The sequence below is a fragment of the Gavialis gangeticus genome, unplaced genomic scaffold, assembly GCF_001723915.1.
Source record: "Gavialis gangeticus isolate Ggan-Ray unplaced genomic scaffold, GavGan_comp1, whole genome shotgun sequence".
In the NCBI taxonomy this organism is placed as follows: domain Eukaryota; kingdom Metazoa; phylum Chordata; order Crocodylia; family Gavialidae; genus Gavialis; species Gavialis gangeticus.
The window spans coordinates 75,505,103-75,521,993 of NW_017729034.1; the positions used below are offsets into that span (position 1 = coordinate 75,505,103).

Genomic DNA, 16,891 nt, shown 5'->3' on the forward strand with positions numbered 1-16,891 from the left:
AATTCTATAATTGATATTAGTATACAATGTGTTTTGTTTTCTTTTTCATATTCCCCCTCATGCTGATTTCAGGCCAGATCTTTAAATGGTATAATTTAAACTATTTGCTCTGACTTCAAGGAAACTATGATAATTTGCATCAGCTAAAAATTTGGAGCTTTATGCTTAGTCTTTCTTTTAGGGACTTTCAATGGCTAAGTACAGACAGTCAAAAAGCCCAAGGTTGAATCGATTCAATCTTCACAGTTTAGTCTGAGCTGCATAGATTGAATTAATAAGCAAGTGAACAGACATTTGCTTTTATTTCTGGAAATGCAGCCACATGCCTGCAGTGGCCCAGGCCAGAAGCAGGTAGGTGCTAGAGCATGCCTCCCTGCTCGGCTGGAGCAGACAGCTTGGGACTAGGTTAACCCACCCACCCTGCAAGGGAGGAGGGGGTTTGCAGGGGAAGTGCAAAGTATCCTGGGATGCTGCGGTACTGTGGGTTAAATTCAATGTGGAGGGGATCTGGGAAAAAAGTTAAATAAACTGATTTAAACTAAAACAGTTAAGTCTGATACTACATCCATCCAGGTTGATCTTACACTGGTTTCAGCCATTTTGAAAGCAGTTAATATGTACTGAACTTCTGTTGTGTTACAGACTGGAACCAGTCTGGAACCATTTATACCAGTTTATGTGTCATTTCTGTCCCTAGCACATCTCATCATGCCTTATTGCCAGTGTATAATATCATAGAATCAGAGAACCGGAAGGGACCTGTACAGTCATCAAGTCTGGCCCCGTGCCATGGGGAGGAAGTATTGAGCTCAGATGAGCTTGGCAAGGTGCCTGCCCAGCCTCATCTTGAACACCTCCAAGGGGGGCGACTGTACCACCTCTGCTGGAAGCGTGTTCCAGATTCTAGTGACCCTTGCAGAGAAGAAGTGTTTCCTTATATCCAAGCTGAATTTATCTTCTGTTAGTTTATGCCCATTGGTCCTCATCCTCCCTTGTGGTGCCCTCCTGAATAGTTGTTCTCTTAATTCTTGATGCTCCCCCCTGAGGTACTTGTAGGCAGCTATCCAGTCACCTCTCAGCCTTCTCTTCCGTAGGCTGAACAGGCATGGTTCCCAGAGTCTCTCCTTATAGGGCCTACCCTCCATGCCCTTAATTAAACAGGTGGCCCTTCTTTGTACCCTCTTGAGCATATCCATGTCCTTCTTGAAGTGTGGTGCCCGGAACTGGGCACAGTACTACAGCTGAGGCCTCACCAATGCTGAATAGAGAGGGAGGAGTACCTCCCTTGATCTATTGGCCACACAGTGACTGATGAATGCCAGAGTTTTATTGGCCCTTTTGGCAGCTTGATCCCACTTTTGGGTCCTATTCATCTTCCAGTCAATTGTGACCCCCAGGTCTTGTTCACATCTTGTGCCAGCCAGTGGACCACCACCCATTGTATAGTTGTGGTGAGGGTTCTTCCTACCCAGGTGAAGGACCTTGCACTTCTACCTGTTAAACCTCATCTGATTTCATTCCACCCATAGATCCAAGGTACTCCTGGATTTTTGCCCTATCCTCTGGTGTGCCCGCATTTCCCCACAGCTTGGTATCATCTGCGAACTTAATCATTGCACTTTCTACCCCTTCATCTAAATCGTTAATGAATAATCCCTGGGGGACCTCACTGGAGATTCCATATTTTTGTGGAATAACTTTGTAACATATAGTTCGTTTTATCATTCCATTAACTGGTTGAATGTGTAGCTGGGTCACAACTTAAAGTGTGATTAACTGGTGTAATTATACTTAAGTGTAATGTGCAGAGGGGCCTTAGAGGTTGTTGCATGTGATTCTCCATTGTCCTGATCTGCTGTGGGGCATAATTATTTATACCACAGCAAAGTGAATATGAAACACTTCTAAACCAAAAAGGTAGCACAGCTGATTAGAACAGGACTTTAGAACAGTATCTTCTGGTTGTGCTTGAATAAGCTAGATTGGAGGTTATGAATATTTTCTTAAGACCTGGTGGTTTATGTTCAGTTAGTCAAAAACCTTTCCTTCCAGGTGTTATAATTTACTTTCATTGCTTGGTGGAAGCTGGTATAATATTCTCAAGGCTAATATATTAAATATACTTCAGAACATTATTTTCTCAGTGAATGGATCTCTTGAAGCAGAGCTACATGACAGTGTGGGAGGAAATACAGCCACAGAGGTGGTGTCAGGTATTTTTTTAAAAGTCACAATGCCTCTTCGGTGCTAGATAATGGAGAGAACTACTGCAGCCTGGGTTTTCAAGGGCACAGCAATTCAACCCCCAATTCAGCCAGTGGTTTTGTCACCAACTACTGAGGGACAGGGAAGAATGTATTTGTCTTCCACTTTGGTGCTGTTACAGTCAAGCCAAGGCTAATGGAGTTGGAAGTATATGCCAACCACAGGTAAAACATAAATATTGCTCTTCAGTACAAGTGCTTTTAATACATATACATTTTTAACAAGCTGTAGTTCATGTTTGTATTTCTTGATTTAAATGTATCTCATAACTGGACCCAGCTTTTCCCATAGACTACAGGCCAAATCCTTTGGATCAGCTGTTTAACTTTTGGCAGACAGCCCTCAAAATTAAGGGTGTATGTAAAGCTGAAAGCCATCATTTTAGCTTTGCTAGCCCCATGCTAGCGGGCACCAGGCCAGCACCAGGACACAACTTACAGCAGTTTTAGAGCTACTGTATATGATGCTGGCTAACAAAAGTTTCAAGGGGCCAGTCCAGCAGTCACTGAGCACTGGAGCATAGAGCATAGTATACCTGTGGCAGCGACTCCTAGCATAGTAAGATGAGTTATCTAAGCCTACCTATCCTCCCTGGTGATTCCTTCATTGTTGGGAAGAATGCCCTAATTGAAGAATCCAGCCAAACTTAGAGCATCCTTACCTGGCAGCAGCATGTTGTCCCTTTTCTTTCTTTCTTTTTCTTTCTTTCTTTCTTTCCCATGTGGGGTCGTACTTGCTGTTTCTTCCCCATGCGGAGCCAGGGCCGGGGCCAGGGCCGATGCCAGACAGTGCCATGTTTCTGAGCCTGGCCCTACTCCGCAATAAGATTCCTGGGAGCCAATGGATTGGGAAGTACAGGCAGCCGAGTAAGGTGACTCTGGGCATGAAGGTGACTCTGGGGGTGACTAGGAGACTGGAAATCAAAGCGGAGAACGAATATTGGTTGAGCTGCTCATAACTGACAGCCAAGGAAGAGGATAAACATAACACCGAGCAGCGACAGGCACAATGGGAGGCCATGAGAAGCCGGATCATCTCCAACTTCCCCCCACACAAATATCTTGGGGATTGGTTGAATCATTTAAATGTGTCCAAAAAATGGACAGCAACTTGAGTGATGCAGCCTGCTTTGTGGGAGTGCGCTTACACTCCCCTACCGTTGGGTCTGGGACGCTTTGTACCTGTCCGAAAACTGGGGACAAAGATGTGAAAGACCTGAAATATCTTGTTAAGAGTTACTGAAATTAAAACAGATTCCTTCTTTCTTTCTCCTGGAAGAGGACATTTTCCACGCCTTCCTCGACTGCCCCTGATTGCAGCTGCTCTTTGTCGCCCTCGGGGCGCTGCTTTGGGCACTGGGCTGGGACTTCTCAGAGGAAACCTACATCCACTCCTTCCTGTACCGGGCGGCTGAGTGGGCCCAATCAGCCTGGCCAACTTCCTGGTGGTCCAGGCCAAGATGGCCACCCTGAAGAGCCGGGAAAACCGGCTCACCGGGACCGGGATGCACGACGCCCTGCAGCTGTTCCGCCTGCTGGTGCAGGCCCGCCTCTCTCTTGACTTCGAGCATGCAGTCCTCCGGCGGACGGTGTCCACCTTTGAGGAACGCTGGGCTGTCAACGGGACACTGTGCCAAGTCGAGGCAGGACGCCTGCTCCTTGCCCTGTGACACCACCAGCTCCTCCAGGTGCAAAGGCGCACCCAGCAAGCTTAGACCTTGGGCTTTGTCCAGGCGGGCCAACCCCTGATGTCCTGAGGCCCCCCTGGGTGTCCCCCCTGGCAAGAACTGTATATGTGTATATATGTAAATACTTCTTTTGTTCTTTGTGGGGGTTTTGGGGGTTTTTTTGTCTAAAGTGTGCGGGCAGGCCTTGCAGGCCATGAGCCCAGGCCATGTCCTCGAGGTCCAGATCCTCGGACCGAATTGTACATAATTTCTACTGCCCACCATTTGTCACCCTTCCCGGAATAAACATCTCTTAAAAGTCAAAGTCAAAGTCTTTCTTTCTTTCTAACTATATCCACTGCTTTCCTTCCTCTCATGTAGCACCATCCTCCTTGCATTTTCATTATTAGTGGTGCAACACCCTTTTTCATTCCAGCTCCTCCTTGCTAGAACAGTCCTTTTTCTCACTGCTTCAACTCCACCCATTTTCAAGTCCCATCTGAATGCGTCCTTTTTTGTTCCTTTCTTGGACTACTTCATTTTTCTCACACTCCCTCAGGTATTATTTGTATTTAGTTTTTGTGGCTGTAACAATTTGTCAAGCATTTGGGGGACAGAGTATCTTTATCATTCAGGAGGAGTTTTTTTAAGTCTGAAATTAAAAACATGAAAACCCCACAGCATTTACAAAAGCTAGTAGAAGGGAGCAAAAAAAGGGAGGGAGCTGGTCGTACTAAAGTAAAGTAAAACAAAAGTAGCAACCCCCACCTTTCAGACAAAAGCAAAACTGTACTGGATGTGTCCTGAGGTGCAAAACACAGTTCAGACTAACTATATAATACATTTAGCCAACTATACAATACAAATATGAAATAGAAAACACCCTGTGTGTATCAGCTGTTGAATAAGATTAATTACAACATTATATATGTACACACCCATGGGAAAAGTCACTAGAGGGGACAAAACAATACAGAGAAACAAACATCTAAGGATTTTATAAATACTCTGTTTGGGGACAGAGTTTGTATGAATTAAGCCTGCTTTACAAGATACAGTTGTATTATTATTGAGTTTAAGATGATGCATCTTTGTTTTAAAATTACCCAAGTTTTTTTTAAATGTCTGCCTATGTGAAATGATTAATGTGATGCATACAATGTAGTAGTAGACTGAGTGGAGAATTAGAGTCTCTGCCAGTTCACCTAGAGGCATTTATCTTTTATTTTTTTCCCTGGTGCCTGTGCTGAGCCTCAGGGTAAGCTGACACAATTTTTTTAAAATATAAATTAAGCTTCTTTTTTTGTGTATGTTGAAAATCATAAAGGAAATGAAGAATGTGTGTAGGCACCAGTACCAGCTGCCATTGCTTGAAAGAGAAAGGTGACAATTTCCTGCAGATTCTGAATGATTGTTTTAATGGGGTTGGATCGGAGGTAACAAGCACAAAGATATTGCAGTGCCAGAAAAGCAGGATCTGTTCTCCCCTAGCTTCGTGCAACAAGATGTAACATTTAGCTTCTGGCTCAACATGGCATCTCTTCACTGCTTTGATTTATTCCCACTTTTGCAAATCACTGTGGTATGCTACAGGAGATGCATTTAGAGCCCTTGTTATAGTTCATTGAGTAGCATTGCTGTTATCACCACCAGAGGAGAATTTCACTTGTATCAGGGCTGAGTGACCTAGAATAAAAGGAAAATAATAATAAAAATAAAATGTGGAGGTTTGTTAGACTAGGATGAAGCTGCATTTAGGTTGAATGAAAATCCCTTTATTACAAATATAATCTAAATCAAAATGGAAAATAAGAAGATTTGGCTTTCTGCCTTGTTTCGAGTAGCACTGAGCATGCAGCAGCTACGATAATATGAGTGCATATGTAATGACTCTATTATTGCATTTATATATAGAAACATCATTTGCTGTCAGGGAAAATGAAAGATATCTTCATGGACTTGTCCATTTAGCTGCTTCAGCAGGAAGCATTTGGCATTGTAGCAAAAAAATGTTAGTAAATAAAAGATAGTCAAAAGAGTACAGCCTCATTGCGTACTGAGCAAATGTGGCAGAGAACTAATCACAGTCCAGTAGCCTGAATCTACAGATTAATTATAGTAAAATAACTTTGCCATCCAGAACACTGTGAGAATGTAAATTGTGTACTTCTGCTCACTAACAAGTATAGTTTAGGATACATCGTTTGATATGCTTTTGGATTTTTCTTCCATGCGAAGGGAACAGTGGACTGTATAACTAAAATTGCCCTATTTTACATCAAACAATAAAATGGGGACTGAAATATTTACCATTCTCCATCATATATACAATATAGAATCATGAAAACTACCCTGCTTTGTCCTTTATGGAGTACTCTATTTGGGTAATACCAAATACTGGAAACTAGAAAAAAGTATGATGATTTTGAAAGGGTTGGCTAGGGCAGATGCAAGGAGAAGTTATAGAAGCTGATCCATAGAGCTCCCCTGGATAGGAGATAGTTTAAATCATGGTTGACAACCTACATCCCACAGAATCATTGAATCCAACCCATGGGCATGGGGCTTCAATGGCATTTGGTTGGGGGAGGCAGGGCACCTTCTGCAAGCACTGCTGTATCATGCCAAAAATCAGATGCAAATATGAAAAGTATATAAAGTGAGGAGAGAGGTGAAACAGCAATGCTGTAGGACAGGGGAGTCAAAATCCCTTGGTAATAGGAAATTGGGACATGGATGGTCTTGCCTGGTGGTCAAACCAAGAATAGGTGCAGTCCTATTGGCTCCCCAGGGAGTGGAGGATACAGAGGGTTCTGGTGTCAGAACTGGAATCAGGAGCTGTAGCTAAAGTCAAAACAGGCTGGGGTTAGAAGCTGGAGCTGGAGAAGGGTAAGCCAAGGGCTAACCAGAATCAGAAGCCAAAGGCTAGAGTTGAAGGTTGAACCAGAATCTGGGACAGTCATGGGTTTTATCAGAATCAAAAGCCCAAGTTGGAGTCAGATCCAGGAGTCAGGACCAGAAAACCAGCAGTTAAGGGCAGGGAAGCACAAGGAAGGTCAGGACCACAAACTTTCTCTTTTGCTGGGCCTGGCTTTTAGGGGCTGAAGCAGATGGGACTTTTGCTGTGGCTTCAAGGGATTGGCTGCCCTGATTGTCTCACTCAGTCCAGCCAGAACCAGGGCACAGCTCTGGGCTTGCTGCAGGTAGTGGCTGCCCAGGGGATGACTTGCTGATTCTCTCCTGATCGGGACCTGCTGGGTCCAGGGTTCTGATCTGACCTCATTACACTTGGCCCCTGGACAGGGTCCTGACACATTGAATCCAGACCCACCTCCAGCAAATGGAGTGAATGGTGACAGCATTAACCACTGCAGCTTTCTGAGCAATGGGGATTTATGCACCAATCACTCACACCTCTTCCACCAACGTGGGTACCCAAGGGAGCTCTGTACACCAGAATTCAGCAGTGGCCAAATGTGATGGCCTGCTCAGGAGCCCCACAGGTTGGATGATACAGTAGGCCATTGCATTCTCACATACAGCAGGTGTATGGGGTCCATCAACTTTTATTTTCTCCTTAGAACAGGAGCAGGTAAAATACAGCCCAAGGGCCAGATCTGGCTCGCCAAGCACTTTCATCCGGCCCAGAGGACCCTCCAACAAATTGTGCCTCGCCCAGCCCTTCTGCCCATGATGGTGGGAGTGAGGCTCCCATGTGTACATGCAGCCCCCAAAATATACCCTATTGCCTGGCTCCCACCCTCATGGGTGGAAGGGCCTGGTCAGCCAGCATGCACCTTCTGTGTGGGGCTGCTGCTGCTGCCACAGCCCCTGGGACCTGCTCACTTCCCCGGTCTTCTGCTGGCTCCAGGCAGCAGGTCAGGAAGCAGAAGGGGTGGGGATGTAGCTGGGAGGGAGCCCAGAGTGTGGGGCTGGGGCTGGTGGCAGTGCAGAACCCGCACCCAGGGGGCCAGGGGGCGAGGGCAGCACAGAGCTGGGGTGGGCAGCGTGTGGGTGTGAGGGAGGGTAGAGAGTGTGGGGACCCCTCACACATCCCCATGGTGCACAGCCCAGGCAGATGGTAGCAGCAGGGGCGCTCAGGGCACAGGCGACCTGGTGGGATGTGGCTCCGGCCAGTGCTGCACTCACAGAGAGGGACGCAGGCTCCACACAGCTGTCTGCATCGCCAGTGCTCCCTGCCGCTCATGTGCAGCCCCTGCACTAGCACAGAAGGAAGGGAGCCCAATGTGCTGGAGCCAGGTGTCTTCCCTGCCAGGGCTGTGCATGACAAAAATATTTTTTGTAAGAAAATTAAAATATGTTATAGTAGGTGTTTGACTTTTAGTGCATGATTTGTTTTTTTTCTGGTTCTAGGATGGCAACCGCCGCTCCAAAAAGGAGTATTTCTGGGGGAGCAAGGGGAAGGACTTCTGGAGGCAAAGGTCAGGGAGGTGGGACTTCTGGTCCCAAGATAGTGACAAGGGGCAGGGCAACTGTCAAGGGGTGGGACTACCCATGCGGCCCTCAACAGTTCACCAAAACTCGTTAAGTGGCCCTCCACCTGAAATAATTGTCTGCCCCTGGCTTAGAGGCTTCCTAGCCAGGTACATAATCTACACAAACCTGCTATGCTTATAAGATCTGAACACCCCCCCCCAAATCACTCTGGGCTCCCTCGCCCCTAAAAATAGCTTTTGCAGGTATCAAATTTAGACACAAATAGCCTAAACGTGCCATTTTAAGGTGCATTAAGTGTGTGCACATGTAGACCTGCACCCTGAATGCACTTTAAAAATGGCTAATATACCTTAAATCAACATGTGTAGATGCGTCCCATGTGATACCTTTCAAATACCATGTGTTAAAAAGCAAATTGCCAGCTCTATACTATGCTTTTAATAGATGCTAACTAACATGTTAGTCAATGTGTTTTGAAAACACACTTTCTCTCCTAGGCCTAGAATTTACAAGCTTTTTTAAAAAGTATATAAATGTGTTTTATGATGCCTTATGAAATATGCAGTGACAAACAGTGTTTGTTATAGTACACTGCTTAATCAAAACTGTTATATTTCAAAAGCTAACTGTTTCAAATGTGTTCAGTTATTATTTCTAAGCAAAATGTTTTCAGCTGGGTAAGATCCCTTGTATTCATTGAGGATAAAAGCCCTGAGCCTGCCAACACTTACATCTGTATTTTACTACAAGTAAGCTTCTCACTGTCTTGAACAGCTAGCTGATACTTCCTCTGAAGCACATGCATAGAGGGCCTGAGGTTGTGATCTGAACACTAATCTATATTATTCTGCTATTAGACAAGTGGACCTGCTCACTCCTATATGAATGCTTATCTAATATTTTGATGCTGAGTATCAAAGTCCAAAATCTGCAAATGAAGATTCCTTAAATGACATGGTTAAGACCATAGTTAGACTTTAAAATAGGTAATCTGTTTTTTGTTCTTATGTCAAAAAGAAAATTTGGATTCTGGCATGACTGTCTGGTTCATTAATATTTGGAAAATATTTACACAAGTTCTGGCTTAGTTCAAAATTAAATACAATGTAATGGCCTCTTCCTAGTCCCCTTTTTTCTATCATAAAAACCATCAGTTGAATTGGCACACAGTTGAGCCCCAGTTGAAGAAAAGCCCCTAAGTGTGGTATGTCAAAAGTAAGAAAGATTTGGCATAGATGGATGGAAGAAGCTTGCAGAAACTTCCTGCCTGTATTATATCTGACTGAAGCCAGTGCCCACGGATGCCTCTCATTGCCATAAGCACAATTCATTCATTCACACATTTTAAGAAATTGATCAAGATTAAAAAAAAACAACAACAAAAAAACTAAAGATTTTTTTTAAATGTAAAAGGTCACTGGTACCTGATCAGTCCTGCAACACAGAACACTTATTAATTTGACATTATTAGTAGATCAGGTTCTATTTATGTAAAAATGTTTCTACTGAACAAAACTACCATTGCACATTACTTATACTAACATAGCCATGCATTTTTTTGTGTGCTGATGTAGTGCTGAAGAACTCAGGAGACTGTGTGTGATGCATACCAAACTACTGAGAGCCAGTTAAGTTCAAATTTTTTAGATGTCTTAGTAGACAAGAGGAAAATAGCTAAGAGGCACAGTTGGACAACTTTGACTGTAATATCAAAGACTTGAAGATGAAACAAACAAATGCATGCTGTGATACTGGTCAACATATAAAGTCCTATAAATGCAAACCACATACAGAAAAACTAGATCTGGCCGAATGGGCTTTGGAAAGTTTCAACAATGCAAAATGCAAGTTCCCCTAAAAGACTGTCCTATGGCAATTTTTTAATGGTAACTATGATCACTATTACAAAAGATAGCATATTTATGGTATGGCAGGCTGAGAATAATTACATAAGCAAGGTCATCCACATATAATATAGTTAAGTACATGATAATAATGTAACATTTCATACTTATCAGGAAGCTTTACAAATGGCCAAAATCTGAATGAAGGCAAGAGGAATTGCAGATGTTCAATAATAAGCAGGATCAAACCACAAGATTCCAGTCAGTGAAATTCACTGGAAATTTGCCAAGGTGAGGACACTAGAATTCAGATAGTCAATGTCAGTATAAATGATGTATTACAAATATTGAACACTGAACTTTAGAGACCCCTGTTAAATTTACTTCTAATGAATGCAAAATGATCTGACTTGCTTGTAATGAATATCTAGTACTTTGCTACATGCTGATTGTCTTATTGCTGTTGGAATGGACTGTAATGTTGAATATCATGTACCATAATACTGTAACATGAACTGCAACTCCCAGAAGCCTCCAGGAGACCGGAGGAATGATCTGTAACATCCACTATGATCCCCAGAAGGCTGCAGGGGATGGGAGAAAGTGGAAAAGCAGCAAAGGAGTGCACGATGTAGCAGATAAGATAGATGTATGGCCAGAGACTGAGAAGGAATGGCAGAGCCAGCACTGAGCTGCAGAAGCAGGGCTCAGATGTGGGAGCCCTGGCAGATGGCAATTCAGCATTTTTGGGGCCAGAGATTGGTTAGAAGTCTCACGGGAGTTGTGGAAGGATTTAAGGTTTCTCAAGTGTACATACCATGGTGTTCTCTGCAGGTTACCTGTTCTTGGGTGATTTCACCACAGTGTCACTGGTTATTACCCATCATCTGGATCCTATGTATATGTACCTTAATGTTAATGTTTATTCACCTATGCTGACCTGAGCACATTGGCTTTTGACCCTAATCCTCAGCATCCCCTATATATAAGTGGAAACATCCTGTGCCAGCTCCTTGTGCCAGTTCCTAGGGTTGCAGGGTTTGGCACACTGTACATATATGCAACTGTTAATAATGTAGATCATAAGCAGAAGACTTATCTTTGGAGGAAGATAAATATAGTTAGAGATTAAAATTACTTGATCTTGGCTGCAGTCCAGCAAAGTACTTCTTCATGTGCTTAACTTTATGGCTAGGGACAGAAGTTACACATAAGTCGATTTAAGTGAACAGAAACTGGTTTAAATCTGTAATAGAACAGAAGTTCAGTGCACATAAACCAGTTTCAAAATGGCTGAAACTGGTTTAAGATAAACCTGGCTGAATGTAGTATCAGAACAAATTGATTTGGGTCAAATCGGTTTATGAAACTTCTGTCCCAGACCCCTTCCTTGTTCAAGTTAAATCACAGTCCCCCAGCATCCCAGCATGCTCTGCAGTCCTGGGCTGGGCTGGGCTGGGCTGGGCTGGGCTGTCTGCTCCAGAGAGCAGGGTTGGCCCTGCCCTTCTGCTCCCTACTTGAAGCAGTGAGGGCTGGCTGACAAGGAGGTGGGGGAGGCAAGCCAGGCTGGACATGCAGCCCAGTTTGCAAGGGGAGGCGATGGTCACCCCAGGCAAACCCAGGCTGGGGGCTGGGGCCAGGGAGGAGGGCTAAACACCCTTTCTCCCACTCAAACTAGCTGGCTGCAACTGGCTTCAACTGTGAACTACAAAGTTCAGAGGCACCTGGAAGCAGGAAGAGGAAGTGAGAAGCAACTCTGCAGAATCCTGCGGTTGTGATTTTGGACAAATCCCAGAGACCTCGGAGGCAGCAGGAAGAGGAAGCAAACACATAGCCCATGCTGGCTTTGTGCCAGAGAGCTGTGCTTTAGTGCCCCCTGGCTTCTGGCCTGAGCCACTACAGGCATGTGGCTGCATTTCCTGTATGTCTGTTCACTTCTGTTTCAATTTAATCTCTACATCTTAGACTAACCTACAAAGACTGAATCAATTCAGCTTTTTGACTGTCTGTACTTAGCCTATGTGAATAGTTTCTCAGTTTCAATGGGATTAATCACATGCATAAAGTGAAGCAGCTGTTTAAATGCTAAACTGTTCCCAGGAGCATGGGACATAGACAAGAAGAGACCTTTTTCCTGTGGCTACCGAAAGATACTGGGTGTCAGGACTTCAAGGTTCTATTTCTCATTTTTTTCTTCATTGCAATTGTATCTGATGCTACATAGGGGTGGTGCAAGGTTGGGCCTGTCTCTGTCTGCATCATCTCACTTGCCTGAGCACCCAGGTATGGTCAGCCACTACATGGTCAGCCACTATCTAACATTTAAACTCGTCACCAGCATTAGCCATATGAAGGGAATGTGCAGAGAAGGAATCATATTACCATTACCTCAGCTTTTCTCAGCAGAATTGCTACCCCTTCTTTAATTGTACTGATAATTATTGTTTTAACGATGCTGGGAACAATGTAGGTTTTAGCATTTTCAAGCATTTAGATGTAATATCTAAGGTTTGGGTTAATATTTCCATTTGTTTCCCAGGTGTTATAGTCTTAAAAATGCACAAGTAAGTTCCAGAGACAAACAAGCAAATATACTAACAAATAATAAGAAAGAACAATACTTATAAATAACATCTAGACAATATGGCAATACTCCATTCCTACTCACTCTCCATCCTTAGCTCAACCTTATCTTTAAAAAAATGGCCTTTATAATATGGCCAGGTGGGGGCATCTTCTAAGGATCATGTATGAAGATCCCATGGGAGCAAACTAATGGAAAGAAACTAGTTAATTTCTGATCTCACATATATAAAAATGGAGATATCAGTTAGATAACTGTAATTCTCATTGGGCATGTCTACATGTGCTATTGCTATGCACGAATAAACTGCAGAGCTTATTGCTCTGGAGTTCAAGCGTCCTGGATGCACCATTTGAACATGAGCCCGGAAGCAATTAACCCTGGAGCAATAAGTTCCACAGTTTATTCAAGCACAACATGGAGCCAAGTTGGAGCAGCCTGAGCTGGCAGGGAGCCTTAGGAGTCAGCCTGCCAGGCTGGAGCTGTTCTCCCCAGCTCAACGTGCTGCAGAGGGGCTGGCTGGGGCACAAGGGAGATTCACTGAGGGCCTAGCCAGCAGGCAGCCCCTGCACTGAAGCACCCTTATGCCCCAGCCAGCCCCTCCAGTGTCTACACATGTGCTGCTATGGAGTTTTTTTACTCTGCAGCAGGATAGTACTCATAGGGCATGATGCGCTATGGTGCGCCACAGCGATGTAGTGAACATCACACTCCCCCATTTTATCATGCTGCTACGGTGATGTAGCAGCAAAATCTGACTGTGCACCATGTGCACAGTGCAATATGAGCAGTTGCTGCATTGTGCTTTAGTACACTGTGCTTTAGTACAGGAGACCCTCCCCATTCACGGGGGATAGGTTCTTGTATCCTCTCAAATGGCGAAATCTGCGAATAAGGCACTGCATTCATGAACGCCGTCTGCGTTCATGAACACAGTGCCCCTGGCGGCTGCAGGGTGGGGCCTGGCTCTGGTGGCTCTGGCAGGAGCATGGTGGCGGCAGCAGGAGCCCAGGGGTAGCAAGCATGGAGCTTCCGAGGAGCTCCTGTAAGTGTATAAAGTGTCGTTGAAATGCGGGTTTGGCATTTGCAAATATTTGAAACTGAATGCTGAACCCGCAAAAAGCATGGCACCATAGCAATGTCACCATATGGTGACATTTAGATGCACCTGTAAATAGTTAGTTAGCTGTGTAGTAAATGTCTTGGTATCTACACATGCACCCCTATTAGGGTGGAGTAAATTAATTAGTTTACTCCACCCTAATAGGATTAGTTGGCAAGACAGGCCCATTCAAACAAGATGTACTTCAATGTGGCCATATGCAAACTTATACTTAAAAACAAGGGATGCAGGTCATAGCTGCAGAATGGGGAATTGTATTCGGAAAGCAGTGACTTTGAAAAGTTTAAAAGGATCTCAACACAAACTCCTAGTGCAATGTGTCTAAAAATAGGGGCACACCAATATATCGGTTATCTATTGGATTGGCACTGATAAATGAGAAACGATGTTATCGGCTACCGGCTTTGTTTGGCCATTGTAGCTGATAATTACAGCTGCATGCCTGTGTCTCTTATGGGTTTACAGGATTGAGAGAAGTCCCACACGATATATTGGTTCAAATTAGTACGCTGGTGGGGTGAGGTTGAGTCCTGTTCGTTTTCACAATGATGACAATTTTTATTCCTTTAATATGTTTATTAAAACTGCTTACTATGCATATAATGCTGCTTAGCTTTAAGAAATACCACAAACATTAAAAACACAATAACTACATATATTAGAAACAATGCTCCAAACGCACTTCTTTCCCAAACAATGCTATAAGAATTAATATTACAAAAACAGATACTTACAATCCTAGAATTCTGAGAAACCAAATCCCCAGATACACTTTCATTCTTTAGTTATGGTTTTAGGGTTGGTCTCAGCAGTGATAGGAACAAGTCCCCTTCCTTCAGTCCCACTCAGGCACTCTGCGGCTTCAGCGTGAACGGGAGTTCTTGTTCACGGAGAGGGTGGTTCAAGTGATCAGTCAGATCCAGCCTACACTTGCGATTCTTCCTTCAGTGTTCTGCAAGTGAGGTTACCTCCAAATTGGGACTGTAGGTTATAGGTTATGTACTGGGTGAGTTGCCGTCTTGGGCCCCTCCTACCCAAACCTGTCACTACTCCCAAATTGGGCTCGGATCTTACTCAACAGATTTTTGCTGGGTGGTCAGTTTGTCTTCTGCAACAGAATTTGTCGGCTGACTATTCAGTTTATCTTAAATTCTTGTTTTGAGGAGTTTTTCCACAACACTGAGGTGTTTCCCAACCCCTTTCAAAAGTTTCTAGGGTTTGATCTCTCAGAATATTGGCTTAAGGGTCATTTTTCGTGTTCTTAGGTTAACTTGTTAAAGGCGTCTAAAGATAAGATTGAGAACCTAACATTTTTAAACAAACTTGTTGCAGGGCCAGGGAAAGCAAGCAATGGCCTAGATAAGAAGATGAACCTTGCCTTTTGTCTAAACTGGCTAAGAGGCAGTTATTACAAGAATTCAAACTATTACATTCAATATGACAGCCTGGAGCACCCTGGTGGGCATAGTCCAGTCCCCGCATCCCACTGCTGGCCCAAGCCCTCAGCAAACTGTAAGTCCCAGCGAGTAGCAGGAGGGCACTGGGGAGCAGTCACAGGGCACCACACTCAGCAACAGAGGGACCGTTACCAGTTCCTCCTGCTGCTGCTGCTGCTGCTATTGCCACTGCTGCTGCCGCCATGGCAGTGTTGTGTGCACAGCAGAGGCCTGAGCACTGGGGCTGCTGCAGAAACATTGGGCTGCACACGGGCAGAGTAAGGCACCATGCCAGGGACAGTCTGCTTTGCTGGCATCTTTGCAAAAGTGACTTCTCCCCAGCAGCCACGGGAGCTCAGTTGTGTGGAGTCCACTGGTACTGAGGCAGCAGCTTGCTCTTGGGCTCTGAACATGTCCAGCGCCACAGTCTGCACAAGGGTCCACCCTGCTCACCCAGGATGGCAGCACAGGGAGTTGTCAGCAAGAGGGCAACGTGCATGAGAATAAGGTGGTCACCACCTTCCTCATCAAGGACCAGAACAGACAGCAAGCATGTATGTGTTATAAATGCAAAACAAACAAACAAACAACGGGTTTATTTATGTCAGTAGCTTAAAATGCCTTGCACTATTACTAAATATTTGTTATCAGATCGGTATCAACCAATATGGTGGGTTAATCATTGGCTATCGGTATAAGCCGAGAAAATCTTTATCAGTGCACCCCTATCCAAAAGTCCTGTTTGCAAGGCTGCTTATGCATTTTACATTTGACAGCTATGGTTCAAAACATAGATATAAACCTGGAAGGGACCAAAACAAGGACTGCCCACTCCCCGCAAAATATCCTACTCACTAGACTACAAAGGAAGACTCCCTCTTGCTTACTCCCCTTCTGGAACCTTAACTCTTAAACGCTTTAACTTCCCAGTGGCTCAGCTTCAACAAAAGTATGTAGGTTACCCCATCACACCACTCAACCTGTTCCTTAGGCTACTATTAGGTACTCTTCTAGGAAGTAAGAGATGTGCTACAGAAGATATAGTGTCCAGTATTACACTTCTTGGGCAAGTGGCCTAGCTACCAGACTATTAGATTGCAATCATTGTTTAGTTGAACTTCAAACTTTCTGTGGATGCAGAAAGTTAATTCTTGTAATAACTACACGTGATATTAATGCACCTGAACAAACTCTGATGCTGCACCAGGAGCAGCTGAGCTGGAGCAAGGGGCTAGGGGGGAAGGTCAGCCCCAGGCTCTGGAGGTGGTGCTGAGTGGTGGAGGGACTGGCTAGGGCATGAGGGTGTTACAGGTAGCCCCCACACTGTAGCACCCTCATGCCTCAGTCAGCCCTGGTCACAGTCTATATGTGCATTTAAGTGCACACAAGTACTCTGCCATAGGAGAGTATTTGTGTCAGGCAGCACTGGCCTATGGCAGAGTTAATTAGTTTATTGTGCCCTAATATGGGTGCATGTGTAGACTGTAACACTTTACTGCGGAGATAATTAATCAA

General features: G+C 44.4%; 2 long non-coding RNA genes across 2 annotated transcripts; both read right to left on the minus strand.

Moving 5' to 3' along the window:
* Window positions 1–1,707: 1,707 nt before the first annotated feature.
* On the minus strand, window positions 1,708–5,093 carry LOC109304859. Its single transcript, XR_002099491.1, has 3 exons — window positions 4,282–5,093; window positions 3,704–3,706; window positions 1,708–2,965 (listed from the first exon to the last, which is right to left on the minus strand). It is a non-coding gene; the product is annotated as an uncharacterized LOC109304859 (long non-coding RNA).
* A 5,972-nt stretch (window positions 5,094–11,065) lies between these two features.
* Window positions 11,066–15,102, minus strand: LOC109304858. The gene is made up of 3 exons (XR_002099490.1): window positions 14,944–15,102; window positions 12,921–12,925; window positions 11,066–11,077 (listed from the first exon to the last, which is right to left on the minus strand). It is a non-coding gene; the product is annotated as an uncharacterized LOC109304858 (long non-coding RNA).
* Between the last annotated feature and the right edge of the window lie 1,789 nt (window positions 15,103–16,891).